Source organism: Pseudophryne corroboree, unplaced genomic scaffold (assembly GCF_028390025.1).
Source record: "Pseudophryne corroboree isolate aPseCor3 unplaced genomic scaffold, aPseCor3.hap2 scaffold_499, whole genome shotgun sequence".
Taxonomy (NCBI): Eukaryota; Metazoa; Chordata; class Amphibia; order Anura; family Myobatrachidae; genus Pseudophryne; species Pseudophryne corroboree.
The window spans coordinates 92,709-113,299 of record NW_026970105.1 but is presented as its reverse complement, the minus strand read 5'-3'; the positions used below and the strand labels follow the sequence as shown (position 1 = coordinate 113,299).

At 38.8% G+C, this 20,591-nt stretch overlaps 9 non-coding genes and 2 pseudogenes across 9 annotated transcripts; all 11 read left to right on the top strand.

The window, feature by feature from the left end:
• The first annotated feature begins 10,567 nt into the window (after positions 1 to 10,567).
• Positions 10,568 to 10,641, top strand: TRNAN-AUU (transfer RNA asparagine (anticodon AUU)). Its single transcript has one exon. It is a non-coding gene; the product is annotated as a tRNA-Asn (tRNA).
• A 4,647-nt stretch (positions 10,642 to 15,288) lies between these two features.
• Positions 15,289 to 15,452, top strand: LOC135030542 (U1 spliceosomal RNA). Its single transcript, XR_010226532.1, has one exon. It is a non-coding gene; the product is annotated as a U1 spliceosomal RNA (small nuclear RNA).
• Positions 15,453 to 15,604: 152 nt separating this feature from the next.
• On the top strand, positions 15,605 to 15,746 carry LOC135030497 (U1 spliceosomal RNA; annotated as a pseudogene).
• Positions 15,747 to 16,438: 692 nt separating this feature from the next.
• LOC135030510 (U1 spliceosomal RNA) lies at positions 16,439 to 16,602 on the top strand. Its single transcript, XR_010226502.1, has one exon. It is a non-coding gene; the product is annotated as a U1 spliceosomal RNA (small nuclear RNA).
• A 152-nt stretch (positions 16,603 to 16,754) lies between these two features.
• LOC135030487 (U1 spliceosomal RNA) lies at positions 16,755 to 16,917 on the top strand. Its single transcript, XR_010226484.1, has one exon. It is a non-coding gene; the product is annotated as a U1 spliceosomal RNA (small nuclear RNA).
• Positions 16,918 to 17,582: 665 nt separating this feature from the next.
• On the top strand, positions 17,583 to 17,746 carry LOC135030509 (U1 spliceosomal RNA). Its single transcript, XR_010226501.1, has one exon. It is a non-coding gene; the product is annotated as a U1 spliceosomal RNA (small nuclear RNA).
• Positions 17,747 to 17,898: 152 nt separating this feature from the next.
• On the top strand, positions 17,899 to 18,061 carry LOC135030477 (U1 spliceosomal RNA). The gene has a single exon (XR_010226474.1). It is a non-coding gene; the product is annotated as a U1 spliceosomal RNA (small nuclear RNA).
• Positions 18,062 to 18,732: 671 nt separating this feature from the next.
• LOC135030508 (U1 spliceosomal RNA) lies at positions 18,733 to 18,896 on the top strand. Its single transcript, XR_010226500.1, has one exon. It is a non-coding gene; the product is annotated as a U1 spliceosomal RNA (small nuclear RNA).
• Positions 18,897 to 19,048: 152 nt separating this feature from the next.
• LOC135030489 (U1 spliceosomal RNA) lies at positions 19,049 to 19,211 on the top strand. The gene has a single exon (XR_010226486.1). It is a non-coding gene; the product is annotated as a U1 spliceosomal RNA (small nuclear RNA).
• Positions 19,212 to 19,883: 672 nt separating this feature from the next.
• LOC135030531 (U1 spliceosomal RNA) lies at positions 19,884 to 20,047 on the top strand. The gene has a single exon (XR_010226522.1). It is a non-coding gene; the product is annotated as a U1 spliceosomal RNA (small nuclear RNA).
• A 152-nt stretch (positions 20,048 to 20,199) lies between these two features.
• LOC135030502 (U1 spliceosomal RNA) lies at positions 20,200 to 20,341 on the top strand (annotated as a pseudogene).
• The last annotated feature ends 250 nt before the right edge of the window (positions 20,342 to 20,591 follow it).

Sequence of the window (20,591 nt, the reverse complement as noted above, 5' to 3'; positions counted from 1 at the left end):
ATGCCTATTAGCCTTTGTCAGTATGTACTGTTTGCAAAGTGTCTCGGTGGCGCAATCGGTTAGTGTGTTTGGCTATTAACCAAAAGGTTGGTGGTTCAATCCCACCCAGGGACGTAATTGACCTTGTGATCAGATTTTGGTGATATTTAAGTAGACAAGTCAAAATTTCAAACCCCCTTTTATTGTGTAGGGTACCTGGCCTTCTCTGATGTAATCAGAGTTAGATTTGATTCAGTGATTTTATAAAAAAACAGCTAGGAAGCACAATTTAGCAGTGGGTTGCAGAGAAAAAAAATATGCTGGCAGAAAAATCCAATTGAGTGATTAAACAGCTCTTCATTTTCTGGAATTTATTTTTATGCTAACAAATTTGTTCTCTGAAAAGTGTCCACAAAGCCAAGTCTCTGATTAACACCTTTGTAAGGATGGTTTTTCACCTATTACTAAATTAAACTTGCTTCATTGGAAAGGCAGCAAGATGCATCCTCATTTCAATGTCTACTGAAATAATACAGGTTGACACCAGGAAACATTAAAGCCACTGCATCCTTGCTGCTTTCTCATGTGGAAGTCTGTTTAATGTGAAAACAAGGTGATATCTAATTAGCACACAGGTAAGAAATTACGAAAATCTTTATTTAAGGGTGAAGATGTTTCTCACAAAATTGTTGCCCCAATGCATCATTGAAATTCAAGCTGGAAAGATGATTTTAATATATCACTTGTACATTTTGTATTGCTCTTCTGGTGACAATGTAGTTTTTTTTGTCAATTACCATTTTAATAATAGGGTAAAGAAAATTAAGTGGATTTTTGAATGAAAACTATACTGTCAATATACTATTAAAACAAATTAAAATGGTAAAAGTTATTGTACTTTAAGTAAAAATAAAAGAGCAAAAATATCAATCCCAGTTTTGATTACTTAAATTAACAAAAAAAAATGCATATAGCAAAGGATAGTTTCAATCTGCCTACCTCTGGGTTATGGGTCCAGCATGCTTCCATTGCAGTACTCTGCTGCACATGTAAGTGCAAGAGATCCTGAAGCACTCACTCATCATGGGAAAGTACCAATGTGTTTATTCATTGGTTGATGGAAGAAACATCTTACAAAAACTCTCCAGATTATTGATTTTTTAATATTTTTCTAGGAAACGTTCTAGATGTATGCTTATTAGCCTTTGTCAGTATGTACTTTTTGCAAAGTGTCTCGGTGGCGCAATCGGTTAGTGTGTTTGGCTATTAACCAAAAGGTTGGTGGTTCAATCCCACCCAGGGACGTAATTGACCTTGTGATCAGATTTTGGTGATATTTAAGTAGACAAGTCAAAATTTCAAACCCCCTCTTATTGTGTAGGGTACCTGGCCTTCTCTGATGTAATCAGAGTTAGATTTGATTCAGTGATTTTATAAAAAAACAGCTAGGAAGCACAATTTAGCAGTGGGTTGCAGAGAAAAAAAAATATGCTGGCAGAAAAATCCAATTGAGTGATTAAACAGCTCTTCATTTTCTGGAATTTATTTTTATGCTAACAAATTTGTTCTCTGAAAAGTGTCCACAAAGCCAAGTCTCTGATTAACACCTTTGTAAGGATGGTTTTTCACATATTACTAAATTAAACTTGCTTCATTGGAAAGGCAGCAAGATGCATCCTCATTTCAATGTCTACTGAAATAATACAGGTTGACACCAGGAAACATTAAAGCCACTGCATCCTTGCTGCTTTCTCATGTGGAAGTCTGTTTAATGTGAAAACAAGGTGATATCTAATTAGCACACAGGTAAGGAATTACGAAAATCTTTATTTAAGGGTGAAGATGTTTCTCACAAAATTGTTGCCCCAATGCATCATTGAAATTCAAGCTGGAAAGATGATTTTAATATATCACTTGTACATTTTGTATTGCTCTTCTGGTGACAATGTAGTTTTTTTGTCAATTACCATTTTAATAACAGGGTAAAGAAAATTAAGTGGATTTTTGAAAGAAAACTATACTGTCAATATACTATTAAAACAAATTAAAATGGTAAAAGTTATTGTACTTTAAGTAAAAATAAAAGAGCCAAAATATCAATCCCAGTTTTGGATTACTTTAATTAACAAACAAAAAAATGCATATAGCAGAGGATAGTTTCAATCTGCCTACCTCTGGGTTATGGGCCCAGCATGCTTCCATTGCAGTACTCTGCTGCACATGTAAGTGCAAGAGATCCTGAAGCACTCACTTATCATGGGAAAGTACCAATGTGTTTCTTCGTTGGTTGATGGAAGAAACATCTTACAAAAACTCTCCAGATTATTGACTTTTTAAAGTTTTTCTAGGAAACGTTTTAGATGAATGCTTATTAGCCTTTGTCAGTATGGACTTTTGCAAAGTGTCTCTGTGGCGCAATCAGTTAGTGTGTTTGGCTATTAACCAAAAGGTTGGTGGTTCAATCCCACCCAGGGACGTAGTTAACCTTGTGATCAGATTTTGGTGATATTTAAGTAGACAAGTCAAAATTTCAAACCTCCTCTTATGGTGTAGGGTACATGGCCTTCTCTGATGTAATCAGAGTTAGATTTGATTCAGTGATTTTATAAAAAACAGCTAGGAAGCACAATTTAGCAGTGGGTTGCAGAGAAAAAAAATATGCTGGCAGAAAAATCCAATCGAGTGATTAAACAGCTCTTCATTTTCTGGCTTTATTTTTATGCTAACAAATTTGTTCTCTGAAAAGTGTCCACAAAGCCAAGTCTCTGATTAACACCTTTGTAAGGATGGTTTTTCACCTATTACTAAATTAAACTTGCTTCATTGGAAAGGCAGCAAGATGCATCCTCATTTCAATGTCTACTGAAATAATACAAGTTGACACCAGGAAACATTAACGCCACTGCATCCTTGCTGCTTTCTCATGTGGAAGTCTGTTTAATGTGAAAACAAGGTGATATCTAATTAGCACACAGGTAAGGAATTAAGAAAATCTTTATTTAAGGGTGAAGATGTTTCTCACAAAATTGTTGACCCAATGCAACATTGAAATTCAAGCTGGAAAGATGATTTTAATATATCACTTGTACATTTTGTATTGCTCTTCTGGTGACAATGTAGTTTGTTTTTGTCAATTACCATTTTAATAATAGGGTAAAGAAAATGAAGTGGATTTTTGAAAGAAAGCAATACTGTCAATATACTATTAAAACAAATTAAAATGGTAAAAGTTATTGTACTTTAAGTAAAAATAAAAGAGACAAAATATCAATCCCAGTTTTGGATTACTTTAATTAACAAAAAAAAAAATGCATATAGCAGAGGATAGTTTCAATCTGCCTACCTCTGGGTTATGGGCCCAGCATGCTTCCATTGCAGTACTCTGCTGCACATGTAAGTTCAAGAGATCCTGAAGCACTCACTCATCATGGGAAAGTACCAATGTGTTTCTTCGTTGGTTGATGGAAGAAACATCTTACAAAAACTCTCCAGATTATTGACTTTTGAAAGTTTTTCTAGGAAACGTTTTAGATGAATGCTTATTAGCCTTTGTCAGTATGGACTTTTGCAAAGTGTCTCTGTGGCGCAATCAGTTAGTATGTACGGCTATTAACCATAAGGTTGGTGGTTCAATCCCACCCAGGGACCTAATTGACCTTGTTATCAGATTTTTGTGATCTTTAAGTAGACAAGTCAAAATTTCAAACCCCCTGTTATGGTGTAGGGTACCTGGCCTTCTCTGATGTAATCAGAGTTAGATTTGATTCAGTGATTTTATAAAAACAGCTAGGAAGCACAATTTAGCAGTGGGTTGCAGAGAAAAAAAATATGCTGGCAGAAAAATCCAATTGAGTGATTAAACAGCTCTTTATTTTCTGGCTTTATTTTTATGCTAACAAATTTGTTCTCTGAAAAGTGTCCACAAAGCCAAGTCTCTGATTAACACCTTTGTAAGGATGGTTTTTCACCTATTACTAAATTAAACTTGCTTCATTGGAAAGGCAGCAAGATGCATCCTCATTTCAATGTCTACTGAATTAATACAGGTTGACACCAGGAAACATTAACGCCACTGCATCCTTGCTGCTTTCTCTTGTGGAAGTCTGTTTAATGTGAAAACAAGGTGATATCTAATTAGCACACAGGTAAGGAATTAAGAAAATCTTTATTTAAGGGTGAAGATGTTTCTCACAAAATCGTTGCCCCAATGCATCATTGAAATTCAAGCTGGAAAGATGATTTTAATATATCACTTGTACATTTTGTATTGCTCTTCTGGTGACAATGTAGTTTGTTTTTGTCAATTACCATTTTAATAATAGGGTAAAGAAAATTAAGTGGATTTTTGAAAGAAAACAATACTGTCAATATACTATTAAAACAAATTAAAATGGTAAAAGTTATTGTACTTTAAGTAAAAATAAAAGAGCCAAAATATCAATCCCAGTTTTGGATTACTTTAATTAACAAACAAAAAAATGCATATAGCAGAGGATAGTTTCAATCTGCCTACCTCTGGGTTATGGGCCCAGCATGCTTCCATTGCTGTACTCTGCTGCACATGTAAGTGCAAGAGATCCTGAAGCACTCACTCATCATGGGAAAGTACCAATGTGTTTCTTCGTTGGTTGATAGAAGAAACATCTTACAAAAACTCTCCAGATTATTGACTTTTTTAAGTTTTTCTAGGAAACGTTTTAGATGAATGCTTATTAGCATTTGTCAGTATGTGCTTTTGCAAAGTGTCTCTGTGGCGCAATCAGTTAGTGTGTACGGCTATTAACCAAAAGGTTGGTGGTTCAATCCCACCCAGGGACGTAATTGACCTTGTTATCAGATTTTGGTGATCTTTAAGTAGACAAGTCAAATTTCATACCCCCTGTTATGGTGTAGGGTACCTGGCCTTCTCTGATGTAATCAGAGTTAGATTTGATTCAGTGATTTTATAAAAACATCTAGGAAGCACAATTTAGCAGTGGGTTGCAGAGAAAAAGAAATATGCTGGCAAAAAAATCAAATTGCGTGATTAAACAGCTCTTCATTTTCTGGCTTTATTTTTATGCTAACAAATTTGTTCTCTGAAAAGTGTCCACAAAGCCAAGTCTCTGATTAACACCTTTGTAGGGATGGTTTTTCACCTATTACTAAATTAAACTTGCTTCATTGGAAAGGCAGCAAGATGTATCCTCATTTCAATGTCTACTGAAATAATACAGGTTGACACCAGGAAACATTAACGCCACTGCATCCTTGCTGCTTTCTCATGTGGAAGTCTGTTTAATGTGAAAACAAGGTGATATCTAATTAGCACACAGGTAAGGAATTAAGAAAATCTTTATTTAAGGGTGAAGATGTTTCTCACAAAATTGTTGACCCAATGCAACATTGAAATTCAAGCTGGAAAGATGATTTTAATATATCACTTGTACATTTTGTATTGCTCTTCTGGTGACAATGTAGTTTGTTTTTGTCAATTACCATTTTAATAATAGGGTAAAGAAAATGAAGTGGATTTTTGAAAAAAAACAATACTGTCAATATACTATTAAAACAAATTAAAATGGTAAAAGTTATTGTACTTTAAGTAAAAATAAAAGAGACAAAATATCAATCCCAGTTTTGGATTACTTTAATTAACAAAAAAAAATGCATATAGCAGAGGATAGTTTCAATCTGCCTACCTCTGGGTTATGGGCCCAGCATGCTTCCATTGCAGTACTCTGCTGCACATGTAAGTGCAAGAGATCCTGAAGCACTCACTCATCATGGGAAAGTACCAATGTGTTTCTTCGTTGGTTGATGGAAGAAACATCTTACAAAAACTCTCCAGATTATTGACTTTTGAAAGTTTTTCTAGGAAACGTTTTAGATGAATGCTTATTAGCCTTTGTCAGTATGTGCTTTTGCAAAGTGTCTCTGTGGCGCAATCAGTTAGTGTGTACGGCTATTAACCAAAAGGTTGGTGGTTCAATCCCACCCAGGGACCTAATTGACCTTGTTATCAGATTTTGGTGATCTTTAAGTAGACAAGTCAAAATTTCAAACCCCCTGTTATGGTGTAGGGTACCTGGCCTTCTCTGATGTAATCAGAGTTAGATTTGATTCAGTGATTTTATAAAAACAGCTAGGAAGCACAATTTAGCAGTGGGTTGCAGAGAAAAAAAATATGCTGGCAGAAAAATCCAATTGAGTGATTAAACAGCTCTTTATTTTCTGGCTTTATTTTTATGCTAACAAATTTGTTCTCTGAAAAGTGTCCACAAAGCCAAGTCTCTGATTAACACCTTTGTAAGGATGGTTTTTCACCTATTACTAAATTAAACTTGCTTCATTGGAAAGGCAGCAAGATGCATCCTCATTTCAATGTCTACTGAATTAATACAGGTTGACACCAGGAAACATTAACGCCACTGCATCCTTGCTGCTTTCTCTTGTGGAAGTCTGTTTAATGTGAAAACAAGGTGATATCTAATTAGCACACAGGTAAGGAATTAAGAAAATCTTTATTTAAGGGTGAAGATGTTTCTCACAAAATCGTTGCCCCAATGCATCATTGAAATTCAAGCTGGAAAGATGATTTTAATATATCACTTGTACATTTTGTATTGCTCTTCTGGTGACAATGTAGTTTGTTTTTGTCAATTACCATTTTAATAATAGGGTAAAGAAAATTAAGTGGATTTTTGAAAGAAAACAATACTGTCAATATACTATTAAAACAAATTAAAATGGTAAAAGTTATTGTACTTTAAGTAAAAATAAAAGAGCCAAAATATCAATCCCAGTTTTGGATTACTTTAATTAACAAACAAAAAAATGCATATAGCAGAGGATAGTTTCAATCTGCCTACCTCTGGGTTATGGGCCCAGCATGCTTCCATTGCTGTACTCTGCTGCACATGTAAGTGCAAGAGATCCTGAAGCACTCACTCATCATGGGAAAGTACCAATGTGTTTCTTCGTTGGTTGATAGAAGAAACATCTTACAAAAACTCTCCAGATTATTGACTTTTTTAAGTTTTTCTAGGAAACGTTTTAGATGAATGCTTATTAGCATTTGTCAGTATGTGCTTTTGCAAAGTGTCTCTGTGGCGCAATCAGTTAGTGTGTACGGCTATTAACCAAAAGGTTGGTGGTTCAATCCCACCCAGGGACGTAATTGACCTTGTTATCAGATTTTGGTGATCTTTAAGTAGACAAGTCAAATTTCATACCCCCTGTTATGGTGTAGGGTACCTGGCCTTCTCTGATGTAATCAGAGTTAGATTTGATTCAGTGATTTTATAAAAACATCTAGGAAGCACAATTTAGCAGTGGGTTGCAGAGAAAAAGAAATATGCTGGCAAAAAAATCAAATTGCGTGATTAAACAGCTCTTCATTTTCTGGCTTTATTTTTATGCTAACAAATTTGTTCTCTGAAAAGTGTCCACAAAGCCAAGTCTCTGATTAACACCTTTGTAGGGATGGTTTTTCACCTATTACTAAATTAAACTTGCTTCATTGGAAAGGCAGCAAGATGTATCCTCATTTCAATGTCTACTGAAATAATACAGGTTGACACCAGGAAACATTAACGCCACTGCATCCTTGCTGCTTTCTCATGTGGAAGTCTGTTTAATGTGAAAACAAGGTGATATCTAATTAGCACACAGGTAAGGAATTAAGAAAATCTTTATTTAAGGGTGAAGATGTTTCTCACAAAATTGTTGACCCAATGCAACATTGAAATTCAAGCTGGAAAGATGATTTTAATATATCACTTGTACATTTTGTATTGCTCTTCTGGTGACAATGTAGTTTGTTTTTGTCAATTACCATTTTAATAATAGGGTAAAGAAAATGAAGTGGATTTTTGAAAAAAAACAATACTGTCAATATACTATTAAAACAAATTAAAATGGTAAAAGTTATTGTACTTTAAGTAAAAATAAAAGAGACAAAATATCAATCCCAGTTTTGGATTACTTTAATTAACAAAAAAAAAATGCATATAGCAGAGGATAGTTTCAATCTGCCTACCTCTGGGTTATGGGCCCAGCATGCTTCCATTGCAGTACTCTGCTGCACATGTAAGTGCAAGAGATCCTGAAGCACTCACTCATCATGGGAAAGTACCAATGTGTTTCTTCGTTGGTTGATGGAAGAAACATCTTACAAAAACTCTCCAGATTATTGACTTTTGAAAGTTTTTCTAGGAAACGTTTTAGATGAATGCTTATTAGCCTTTGTCAGTATGTGCTTTTGCAAAGTGTCTCTGTGGCGCAATCAGTTAGTGTGTACGGCTATTAACCAAAAGGTTGGTGGTTCAATCCCACCCAGGGACCTAATTGACCTTGTTATCAGATTTTGGTGATCTTTAAGTAGACAAGTCAAAATTTCAAACCCCCTGTTATGGTGTAGGGTACCTGGCCTTCTCTGATGTAATCAGAGTTAGATTTGATTCAGTGATTTTATAAAAACAGCTAGGAAGCACAATTTAGCAGTGGGTTGCAGAGAAAAAAAATATGCTGGCAGAAAAATCCAATTGAGTGATTAAACAGCTCTTCATTTTCTGGCTTTATTTTTATGCTAACAAATTTGTTCTCTGAAAAGTGTCCACAAAGCCAAGTCTCTGATTAACACCTTTGTAAGGATGGTTTTTCACCTATTACTAAATTAAACTTGCTTCATTGGAAAGGCAGCAAGATGCATCCTCATTTCAATGTCTACTAAAATAATACAAGTTGACACCAGGAAACATTAACGCCACTGCATCCTTGCTGCTTTCTCATGTGGAAGTCTGTTTAATATGAAAACAAGGTGATATCTAATTAGCACACAGGTAAGGAATTAAGAAAATCTTTATTTAAGGGTGAAGATGTTTCTCACAAAATCGTTGCCCCAATGCATCATTGAAATTCAAGCTGGAAATGTGATTTTAATATATCACTTGTACATTTTGTATTGCTCTTCTGGTGACAATGTAGTTTGTTTTTGTCAATTACCATTTTAATAATAGGGTAAAGAAAATGAAGTGGATTTTTGAAAGAAAACAATACTGTCAATATACTATTAAAACAAATTAAAATGGTAAAAGTTATTGTACTTTAAGTAAAAATAAAAGAGACAAAATATCAATCCCAGTTTTGGATTACTTTAATTAACAAAAAAAAATGCATATAGCAGAGGATAGTTTCAATCTGCCTACCTCTGGGTTATGGGCCCAGCATGCTTCCATTGCAGTACTCTGCTGCACATGTAAGTTCAAGAGATCCTGAAGCACTCACTCATCATGGGAAAGTACCAATGTGTTTCTTCGTTGGTTGATGGAAGAAACATCTTACAAAAACTCTCCAGATTATTGACTTTTTAAAGTTTTTCTAGGAAACGTTTTAGATGAATGCTTATTAGCCTTTGTCAGTATAGACTTTTGCAAAGTGTCTCTGTGGCGCAATCAGTTAGTATGTACGGCTATTAACCAAAAGGTTGGTGGTTCAATCCCACCCAGGGACCTAATTGACCTTGTTATCAGATTTTGGTGATCTTTAAGTAGACAAGTCAAAATTTCAAACCCCCTGTTATGGTGTAGGGTACCTGGCCTTCTCTGATGTAATCAGAGTTAGATTTGATTCAGTGATTTTATAAAAACAGCTAGGAAGCACAATTTAGCAGTGGGTTGCAGAGAAAAAAAATATGCTGGCAGAAAAATCCAATTGAGTGATTAAACAGCTCTTTATTTTCTGGCTTTATTTTTATGCTAACAAATTTGTTCTCTGAAAAGTGTCCACAAAGCCAAGTCTCTGATTAACACCTTTGTAAGGATGGTTTTTCACCTATTACTAAATAAAACTTGCTTCATTGGAAAGGCAGCAAGATGCATCCTCATTTCAATGTCTACTGAAATAATACAGGTTGACACCAGGAAACATTAACGCCACTGCATCCTTGCTGCTTTCTCATGTGGAAGTCTGTTTAATGTGAAAACAAGGTGATATCTAATTAGCACACAGGTAAGGAATTAAGAAAATCTTTATTTAAGGGTGAAGATGTTTCTCACAAAATCGTTGCCCCCATGCATCATTGAAATTCAAGCTGGAAAGATGATTTTAATATATCACTTGTACATTTTGTATTGCTCTTCTGGTGACAATGTAGTTTGTTTTTGTCAATTACCATTTTATTATAGGGTAAAGAAAATTAAGTGGATTTTTGAAAGAAAACAATACTGTCAATATACTATTAAAACAAATTAAAATGGTAAAAGTTATTGTACTTTAAGTAAAAATAAAAGAGCCAAAATATCAATCCCAGTTTTGGATTACTTTAATTAACAAACAAAAAAATGCATATAGCAGAGGATAGTTTCAATCTGCCTACCTCTGGGTTATGGGCCCAGCATGCTTCCATTGCAGTACTCTGCTGCACATGTAAGTGCAAGAGATCCTGAAGCACTCACTTATCATGGGAAAGTACCAATGTGTTTCTTCGTTGGTTGATGGAAGAAACATCTTACAAAAACTCTCCAGATTATTGACTTTTTAAAGTTTTTCTAGGAAACGTTTTAGATGAATGCTTATTAGCCTTTGTCAGTATGAACTTTTGCAAAGTGTCTCTGTGGCGCAATCGGTTAGTGTGTTTGGCTATTAACCAAAAGGTTGGTGGTTCAATCCCACCCAGGGACGTAATTAACCTTGTGATCAGATTTTGGTGATATTTAAGTAGACAAGTCAAAATTTCAAACCTCCTCTTATGGTGTAGGGTACATGGCCTTCTCTGATGTAATCAGAGTTAGATTTGATTCAGTGATTTTATAAAAAACAGCTAGGAAGCACAATTTAGCAGTGGGTTGCAGAGAAAAAAAATATGCTGGCAGAAAAATCCAATCGAGTGATTAAACAGCTCTTCATTTTCTGGCTTTATTTTTATGCTAACAAATTTGTTCTCTGAAAAGTGTCCACAAAGCCAAGTCTCTGATTAACACCTTTGTAAGGATGGTTTTTCACCTATTACTAAATTAAACTTGCTTCATTGGAAAGGCAGCAAGATGCATCCTCATTTCAATGTCTACTGAAATAATACAAGTTGACACCAGGAAACATTAACGCCACTGCATCCTTGCTGCTTTCTCATGTGGAAGTCTGTTTAATGTGAAAACAAGGTGATATCTAATTAGCACACAGGTAAGGAATTAAGAAAATCTTTATTTAAGGGTGAAGATGTTTCTCACAAAATTGTTGACCCAATGCAACATTGAAATTCAAGCTGGAAAGATGATTTTAATATATCACTTGTACATTTTGTATTGCTCTTCTGGTGACAATGTAGTTTGTTTTTGTCAATTACCATTTTAATAATAGGGTAAAGAAAATTAAGTGGATTTTTGAAAGAAAACAATACTGTCAATATACTATTAAAACAAATTAAAATGGTAAAAGTTATTGTACTTTAAGTAAAAATAAAAGAGACAAAATATCAATCCCAGTTTTGGATTACTTTAATTAACAAAAAAAAAAATGCATATAGCAGAGGATAGTTTCAATCTGCCTACCTCTGGGTTATGGGCCCAGCATGCTTCCATTGCAGTACTCTGCTGCACATGTAAGTTCAAGAGATCCTGAAGCACTCACTCATCATGGGAAAGTACCAATGTGTTTCTTCGTTGGTTGATGGAAGAAACATCTTACAAAAACTCTCCAGATTATTGACTTTTGAAAGTTTTTCTAGGAAACGTTTTAGATGAATGCTTATTAGCCTTTGTCAGTATGGACTTTTGCAAAGTGTCTCTGTGGCGCAATCAGTTAGTATGTACGGCTATTAACCATAAGGTTGGTGGTTCAATCCCACCCAGGGACCTAATTGACCTTGTTATCAGATTTTTGTGATCTTTAAGTAGACAAGTCAAAATTTCAAACCCCCTGTTATGGTGTAGGGTACCTGGCCTTCTCTGATGTAATCAGAGTTAGATTTGATTCAGTGATTTTATAAAAACAGCTAGGAAACACAATTTAGCAGTGGGTTGCAGAGAAAAAAAATATGCTGGCAGAAAAATCCAATTGAGTGATTAAACAGCTCTTTATTTTCTGGCTTTATTTTTATGCTAACAAATTTGTTCTCTGAAAAGTGTCCACAAAGCCAAGTCTCTGATTAACACCTTTGTAAGGATGGTTTTTCACCTATTACTAAATTAAACTTGCTTCATTGGAAAGGCAGCAAGATGCATCCTCATTTCAATGTCTACTGAATTAATACAGGTTGACACCAGGAAACATTAACGCCACTGCATCCTTGCTGCTTTCTCTTGTGTAAGTCTGTTTAATGTGAAAACAAGGTGATATCTAATTAGCACACAGGTAAGGAATTAAGAAAATCTTTATTTAAGGGTGAAGATGTTTCTCACAAAATCGTTGCCCCAATGCATCATTGAAATTCAAGCTGGAAAGATGATTTTAATATATCACTTGTACATTTTGTATTGCTCTTCTGGTGACAATGTAGTTTGTTTTTGTCAATTACCATTTTAATAATAGGGTAAAGAAAATTAAGTGGATTTTTGAAAGAAAACAATACTGTCAATATACTATTAAAACAAATTAAAATGGTAAAAGTTATTGTACTTTAAGTAAAAATAAAAGAGCCAAAATATCAATCCCAGTTTTGGATTACTTTAATTAACAAACAAAAAAATGCATATAGCAGAGGATAGTTTCAATCTGCCTACCTCTGGGTTATGGGCCCAGCATGCTTCCATTGCTGTACTCTGCTGCACATGTAAGTGCAAGAGATCCTGAAGCACTCACTCATCATGGGAAAGTACCAATGTGTTTCTTCGTTGGTTGATAGAAGAAACATCTTACAAAAACTCTCCAGATTATTGACTTTTTTAAGTTTTTCTAGGAAACGTTTTAGATGAATGCTTATTAGCATTTGTCAGTATGTACTTTTGCAAAGTGTCTCTGTGGCGCAATCAGTTAGTGTGTACGGCTATTAACCAAAAGGTTGGTGGTTCAATCCCACCCAGGGACGTAATTGACCTTGTTATCAGATTTTGGTGATCTTTAAGTAGACAAGTCAAATTTCATACCCCCTGTTATGGTGTAGGGTACCTGGCCTTCTCTGATGTAATCAGAGTTAGATTTGATTCAGTGATTTTATAAAAACATCTAGGAAGCACAATTTAGCAGTGGGTTGCAGAGAAAAAGAAATATGCTGGCAAAAAAATCAAATTGCGTGATTAAACAGCTCTTCATTTTCTGGCTTTATTTTTATGCTAACAAATTTGTTCTCTGAAAAGTGTCCACAAAGCCAAGTCTCTGATTAACACCTTTGTAGGGATGGTTTTTCACCTATTACTAAATTAAACTTGCTTCATTGGAAAGGCAGCAAGATGTATCCTCATTTCAATGTCTACTGAAATAATACAGGTTGACACCAGGAAACATTAACGCCACTGCATCCTTGCTGCTTTCTCATGTGGAAGTCTGTTTAATGTGAAAACAAGGTGATATCTAATTAGCACACAGGTAAGGAATTAAGAAAATCTTTATTTAAGGGTGAAGATGTTTCTCACAAAATTGTTGACCCAATGCATCATTGAAATTCAAGCTGGAAAGATGATTTTAATATATCACTTGTACATTTTGTATTGCTCTTCTGGTGACAATGTAGTTTGTTTTTGTCAATTACCATTTTAATAATAGGGTAAAGAAAATGAAGTGGATTTTTGAAAGAAAACAATACTGTCAATATACTATTAAAACAAATTAAAATGGTAAAAGTTATTGTACTTTAAGTAAAAATAAAACAGACAAAATATCAATCCCAGTTTTGGATTACTTTAATTAACAAACAAAAAAATGCATATAGCAGAGGATAGTTTCAATCTGCCTACCTCTGGGTTATGGGCCCAGCATGCTTCCATTGCAGTACTCTGCTGCACATGTAAGTTCAAGAGATCCTGAAGCACTCACTCATCATGGGAAAGTACCAATGTGTTTCTTCGTTGGTTGATGGAAGAAACATCTTACAAAAACTTTCCAGATTATTGACTTTTTAAAGTTTTTCTAGGAAACGTTTTAGATGAATGCTTATTAGCCTTTGTCAGTATGGACTTTTGCAAAGTGTCTCTGTGGCGCAATCAGTTAGTATGTACGGCTATTAACCAAAAGGTTGGTGGTTCAATCCCACCCAGGGACCTAATTGACCTTGTTATCAGATTTTGGTGATCTTTAAGTAGACAGTCAAAATTTCATACCCCCTTTTATGGTGTAGGGTACCTGGCCTTCTCTGATGTAATCAGAGTTAGATTTGATTCAGTGATTTTATAAAAACAGCTAGGAAGCACAATTTAGCAGTGGGTTGCAGAGAAAAAAAATATGCTGGCAGAAAAATCCAATTGAGTGATTAAACAGCTCTTTATTTTCTGGCTTTATTTTTATGCTAACAAATTTGTTCTCTGAAAAGTGTCCACAAAGCCAAGTCTCTGATTAACACCTTTGTAAGGATGGTTTTTCACCTATTACTAAATTAAACTTGCTTCATTGGAAAGGCAGCAAGATGCATCCTCATTTCAATGTCTACTGAAATAATACAGGTTGACACCAGGAAACATTAACGCCACTGCATCCTTGCTGCTTTCTCATGTGGAAGTCTGTTTAATGTGAAAACAAGGTGATATCTAATTAGCACACAGGTAAGGAATTAAGAAAATCTTTATTTAAGGGTGAAGATGTTTCTCACAAAATCGTTGCCCCAATGCATCATTGAAATTCAAGCTGGAAAGATGATTTTAATATATCACTTGTACATTTTGTATTGCTCTTCTGGTGACAATGTAGTTTGTTTTTGTCAATTACCATTTTAATAATAGGGTAAAGAAAATGAAGTGGATTTTTGAAAGAAAACAATACTGTCAATATACTATTAAAACAAATTAAAATGGTAAAAGTTATTGTACTTTAAGTAAAAATAAAAGAGACAAAATATCAATCCCAGTTTTGGATTACTTTAATTAACACAAAAAAAATGCATATAGCAGAGGATAGTTTCAATCTGCCTACCTCTGGGTTATGGGCCCAGCATCACTGTATGCAAATCCGTCTTCTGCAGACCTTCCCCCAGGAATGCTTGTACTAGTTGTTGCATTTGGTTTGTTGTTTGGGGGTGCTTCAGTATTAGGCAGCCTTCTGCCCTCCCATGTTCATTTGAAAATATGTGTTCTCCCTGCAGTTGTTGTCCCCAGATGAGAGTTCCCTTGTGCTGCCTCAGTTGAATCGCCTTTACTTGACAGAGATGTGCCTGAGCAGCGGCCCTCCCCAGCCCTATCCCAAATCATACTTATTTTGCATAGGAGATATCATGGTCATGAAGATTGTTCTCCCAGGGTGAGGTTCATTCATTGCATTCTGGGTATGATGACCCCTGTGATTTCCCCAAATATGGGAAACTCGACTGCATTATTTGTGGTAGTGGGGGACTGTGTTTGTGCTTTCCTCTGGTCAGCTCTGGTAAAAGTCAGATTTCTTTGTCTCAGATCTTCCTCTAGCCTTGTTCTTCTTTCGAGAGTTCCCTTGTGCTGCCTCAGTTGGATCTCCTTCACTTGACAGGGGGGTGCCCGAGCAGCGACCCTCCCCAGCTCTAGCCCAACTCCTACTTACCTGCCAGGTGAGATACTATGATCAGGAAGGTGCTTCTCCCAGGGCAAGGCTCACCCATTGCACTCTGGGTGTGCTGCCCCTTTGATTTCCCCAAATGTGGGACACTTGACTGCATAATTTGTGTTTCCCCTGGTCGGCTCTCATATAATTCAGATCTCTTTGTCTCAGGTCTCTCTTCAGCCTAGTTTGCTGTCTGTTTCCACTTCTCTTTTCTTGAGCCGCTCCCTTCTATGCCCTTGCACACTAGCCTGACTTCTCCCATCTGCTTACTTTGTGCCTTCCAACGCACAATGCGAACTACAGGTAGTGCTGCAGGGCCCACACCCTTTTACTTGCCTTACAGAGCAGCTCTGGAGCTGTTACAGTGCCCAGCTGCTGCAAGAAATCAGCTTGAATGCTTCAGGGGCTGGGGCATAGCCAACATGAGCCCCACACCGAAGGAGGGTGGAGGTGTTTAATGCGAACTAGGGGTCATCCAAGCGCCGCAAAAGGCCGCCATGCCCTGCATGCCCCTTTTCTCTTTTCATATGCAGACGAGGGTTGAAGCCAACTTTGACCCACTGCTTGGATGACATCACCATATGCAAATCCATCTGCTGCAGGCCTTCCCCCAGGAATGCTTGCACTAGTTGTTGCATTTGGTTTGTTGTTTGGGGGTGCTTCAGTATTAGGCAGCCTTCTGCCCTCCCATGTTCATCTGAAAATATGTGTTCTCCCTGCAGTTGTTGTCCCCAGATGAGAGTTCCCTTGTGCTGCCTCAGTTGAATCTCCTTTACTTGACAGAGATGTGCCTGAGCAGCGGCCCTCCCCAGCCCTATCCCAAATCATACTTATTTTGCATAGGAGATACCATGGTCATGAAGATTGTTCTCCCAGGGTGAGGTTCATTCATTGCATTCTGGGTATGCTGACCCCTGTGATTTCCCCAAATGTGGGAAACTCGACTGCATTATTTGTGGTAGTGGGGGACTGTGTTTGTGCTTTCCTCTGGTCAGCTCTGGTAAAAGTCAGATTTCTTTGTCTCAGATCTTCCTCTAGCCTTGTTCTTCTTTCGAGAGTTCCCTTGTGCTGCCTCAGTTGGATCTCCTTCACTTGACAGGGGGGTGCCCGAGCAGCGACCCTCCCCAGCTCTAGCCCAACTCCTACTTACCTGCCAGGTGAGATACTATGATCATGAAGGTGCTTCTCCCAGGGCAAGGCTCATCCATTGCACTCTGGGTGTGCTGCTCCTGTGATTTCCCCAAATGTGGGAAACTTGACTGCATAATTTGTGTTTCCACTGGTCGGCTTTCATATAATTCAGATCTCTTTGTCTCAGGTCTCTCTCCAGCCTAGTTTGCTGTCTGTTTCCACTTCTTTTTTTTTGAGCCCCTCCCTTCTATACCCTTGTGCACTATCCTGACTTCTACTCCTGTCTGCTTACTTTGTGCCTTCCAATGCACAATGCAAACTACAGGTAGTGCTGCAGGGCCCACAACCTTTTACTTGCCTTACAGAGCAGCTCTGGAGCTGTTACAGTGCCAAGCTGCTGCAAGAAATCAGCTTGAATGCTGGGGCATTGCCAATATGAGCCCCACACCGAAGGAGGGTGGGGGTGTTTAATGCGAACTAAGGGTCATCCAAGCGCCGCAAAAGGCCGCCATGCCCTGCATACCCCTTTTCTCTTTTCATATGCAGATGAGGGTTCCAGCCAACTTTGGCCCACTGCTTGGATGACATCACTGTATGCAAATCCGTCTTCTGCAGACCTTCCCCCAGGAATGCTTGTACTAGTTGTTGCATTTGGTTTGTTGTTTGGGGGTGCTTCAGTATTAGGCAGCCTTCTGCCCTCCCATGTTCATTTGAAAATATGTGTTCTCCCTGCAGTTGTTGTCCCCAGATGAGAGTTCCCTTGTGCTGCCTCAGTTGAATCTCCTTTACTTGACAGAGATATGCCTGAGCAGCGGCCCTCCCCAGCCCTATCCCAAATCATACTTATTTTGCATAGGAGATACCATGGTCATGAAGATTGTTCTCCCAGGGTGAGGTTCATTCATTGCATTCTGGGTATGCTGACCCCTGTGATTTCCCCAAATGTGGGAAACTCGACTGCATTATTTGTGGTAGTGGGGGACTGTGTTTGTGCTTTCCTCTGGTCAGCTCTGGTAAAAGTCAGATTTCTTTGTCTCAGATCTTCCTCTAGCCTTGTTCTTCTTTCGAGAGTTCCCTTGTGCTGCCTCAGTTGGATCTCCTTCACTTGACAGGGGGGTGCCCGAGCAGCGACCCTCCCCAGCTCTAGCCCAACTCCTACTTACCTGCCAGGTGAGATACTATGATCAGGAAGGTGCTTCTCCCAGGGCAAGGCTCACCCATTGCACTCTGGGTGTGCTGCTCCTGCGATTTCCCCAAATGTGGGACACTTGACTGCATAATTTGTGTTTCCTCTGGTCGGCTCTCGTATAATTCAGATCTCTTTGTCTCAGGTCTCTCTCCAGCCTAGTTTGCTGTCTGTTTCCACTTCTCTTTTCTTGAGCCGCTCCCTTCTATGCCCTTGCGCACTATCCTGACTTCTCCCGTCTGCTTACTTTGTGCCTTCCAACGCACAATGCGAACTACAGGTAGTGCTGCAGGGCCCACACCCTTTTAGTTGCCTTACAGAGCAGCTCTGGAGCTGTTACAGTGCCCAGCTGCTGCAAGAAATCAGCTGGAATGCTTCAGGGGCTGGGGCATTGCCAACATGAGCCCCACACCGAAGGAGGGTGGGGGTGTTTAATGCGAACTGAGGGTCATCCAAGCGCCGCAAAAGGCCGCCATGCCCTGCATACCCCTTTTCTCTTTTCATATGCAGATGAGGGTTCCAGCCAACTTTGGCCCACTGCTTGGATGACATCACTGTATGCAAATCCGTCTTCTGCAGACCTTCCCCCAGGAATGCTTGTACTAGTTGTTGCATTTGGTTTGTTGTTTGGGGGTGCTTCAGTATTAGGCAGCCTTCTGCCCTCCCATGTTCATTTGAAAATATGTGTTCTCCCTGCAGTTGTTGTCCCCAGATGAGAGTTCCCTTGTGCTGCCTCAGATGAATCTCCTTTACTTGACAGATATATGCCTGAGCAGCGGCCCTCCCCAGCCCTATCCCAAATCATACTTATTTTGCATAGGAGATACCATGGTCATGAAGATTGTTCTCCCAGGGTGAGGTTCATTCATTGCATTCTGGGTATGCTGACCCCTGTGATTTCCCCAAATGTGGGAAACTCGACTGCATTATTTGTGGTAGTGGGGGACTGTGTTTGTGCTTTCCTCTGCTCAGCTCTGGTAAAAGTCAGATTTCTTTGTCTCAGATCTTCCTCTAGCCTTGTTCTTCTTTCGAGAGTTCCCTTGTGCTGCCTCAGTTGGATCTCCTTCACTTGACAGGGGGGTGCCCTAGCAGCGACCCTCCCCAGCTCTAGCCCAACTCCTACTTACCTGCCTGGTGAGATATTATGATCAGGAAGGTGCTTCTCCCAGGGCAAGGCTCACCCATTGCACTCTGGGTGTGCTGCTCCTGCGATTTCCCCAAATGTGGGGCACTTGACTGCATAATTTGTGTTTCCTCTGGTCGGCTCTCGTATAATTCAGATCTCTTTGTCTCAGGTCTCTCTCCAGCCTAGTTTGCTGTCTGTTTCCACTTCTCTTTTCTTGAGCCGCTCCCTTCTATGCCCTTGCGCACTATCCTGACTTCTCCCGTCTGCTTACTTTGTGCCTTCCAACGCACAATGCGAACTACAGGTAGTGCTGCAGGGCCCACACCCTTTTACTTGCCTTACAGAGCAGCTCTGGAGCTGTTACAGTGCCCAGCTGCTGCAAGAAATCAGCTTGAATGCTTCAGGTGCTGGGGCATAGCCAACATGAGCCCCACACCGAAGGAGGGTGGAGGTGTTTAATGCGAATTAGGGGTCATGCAAGCGCCGCAAAAGGCCGCCATGCCCTGCACATCCCTTTTTTCTTTTCATATGCAGACGAGGGTTGAAGCCAACTTTGACCCACTGCTTGGATGACATCACCATATGCAAATCCATCTGCTGCAGGCCTTCCCCCAGGAATGCTTGCACTAGTTGTTGCATTTGGTTTGTTGTTTTTTGGGTGCTTCAGTATTAGGCAGCCTTCTGCCCTCCCATGTTCATCTGAAAATATGTGTTCTCCCTGCAGTTGTTGTCCCCAGATGAGAGTTCCCTTGTGCTGCCTCAGTTGAATCGCCTTTACTTGACAGAGATGTGCCTGAGCAGCGGCCCTCCCCAGCCCTATACCAAATCATACTTATTTTGCATAGGAGATATCATGGTCATGAAGATTGTTCTCCCAGGGTGAGGTTCATTCATTGCATTCTGGGTATGATGACCCCTGTGATTTCCCCAAATGTGGGAAACTCGACTGCATTATTTGTGGTAGTGGGGGACTGTGTTTGTGCTTTCCTCTGGTCAGCTCTGGTAAAAGTCAGATTTCTTTGTCTCAGATCTTCCTCTAGCCTTGTTCTTCTTTCGAGAGTTCCCTTGTGCTGCCTCAGTTGGATCTCCTTCACTTGACAGGGGGGTGCCCGAGCAGCGACCCTCCCCAGCTCTAGCCCAACTCCTACTTACCTGCCAGGTGAGATACTATGATGATGTAGGTGCTTCTCCCAGGGCAAGGCTCACCCATTGCACTCTGGGTGTGCTGCCCCTTTGATTTCCCCAAATGTGGGAAACTTGACTGCATAATTTGTGTTTCCCCTGGTCGGCTCTCATATAATTCAGATCTCTTTGTCTCAGGTCTCTCTTCAGCCTAGTTTGCTGTCTGTTTCCACTTCTCTTTTCTTGAGCCGCTCCCTTCTATGCCCTTGCGCACTATCCTGACTTCTCCCATCTGCTTACTTTGTGCCTTCCAACGCACAATGCGAACTACAGGTAGTGCTGCAGGGCCCACACCCTTTTACTTGCCTTACAGAGCAGCTCTGGAGCTGTTACAGTGCCCAGCTGCTGCAAGAA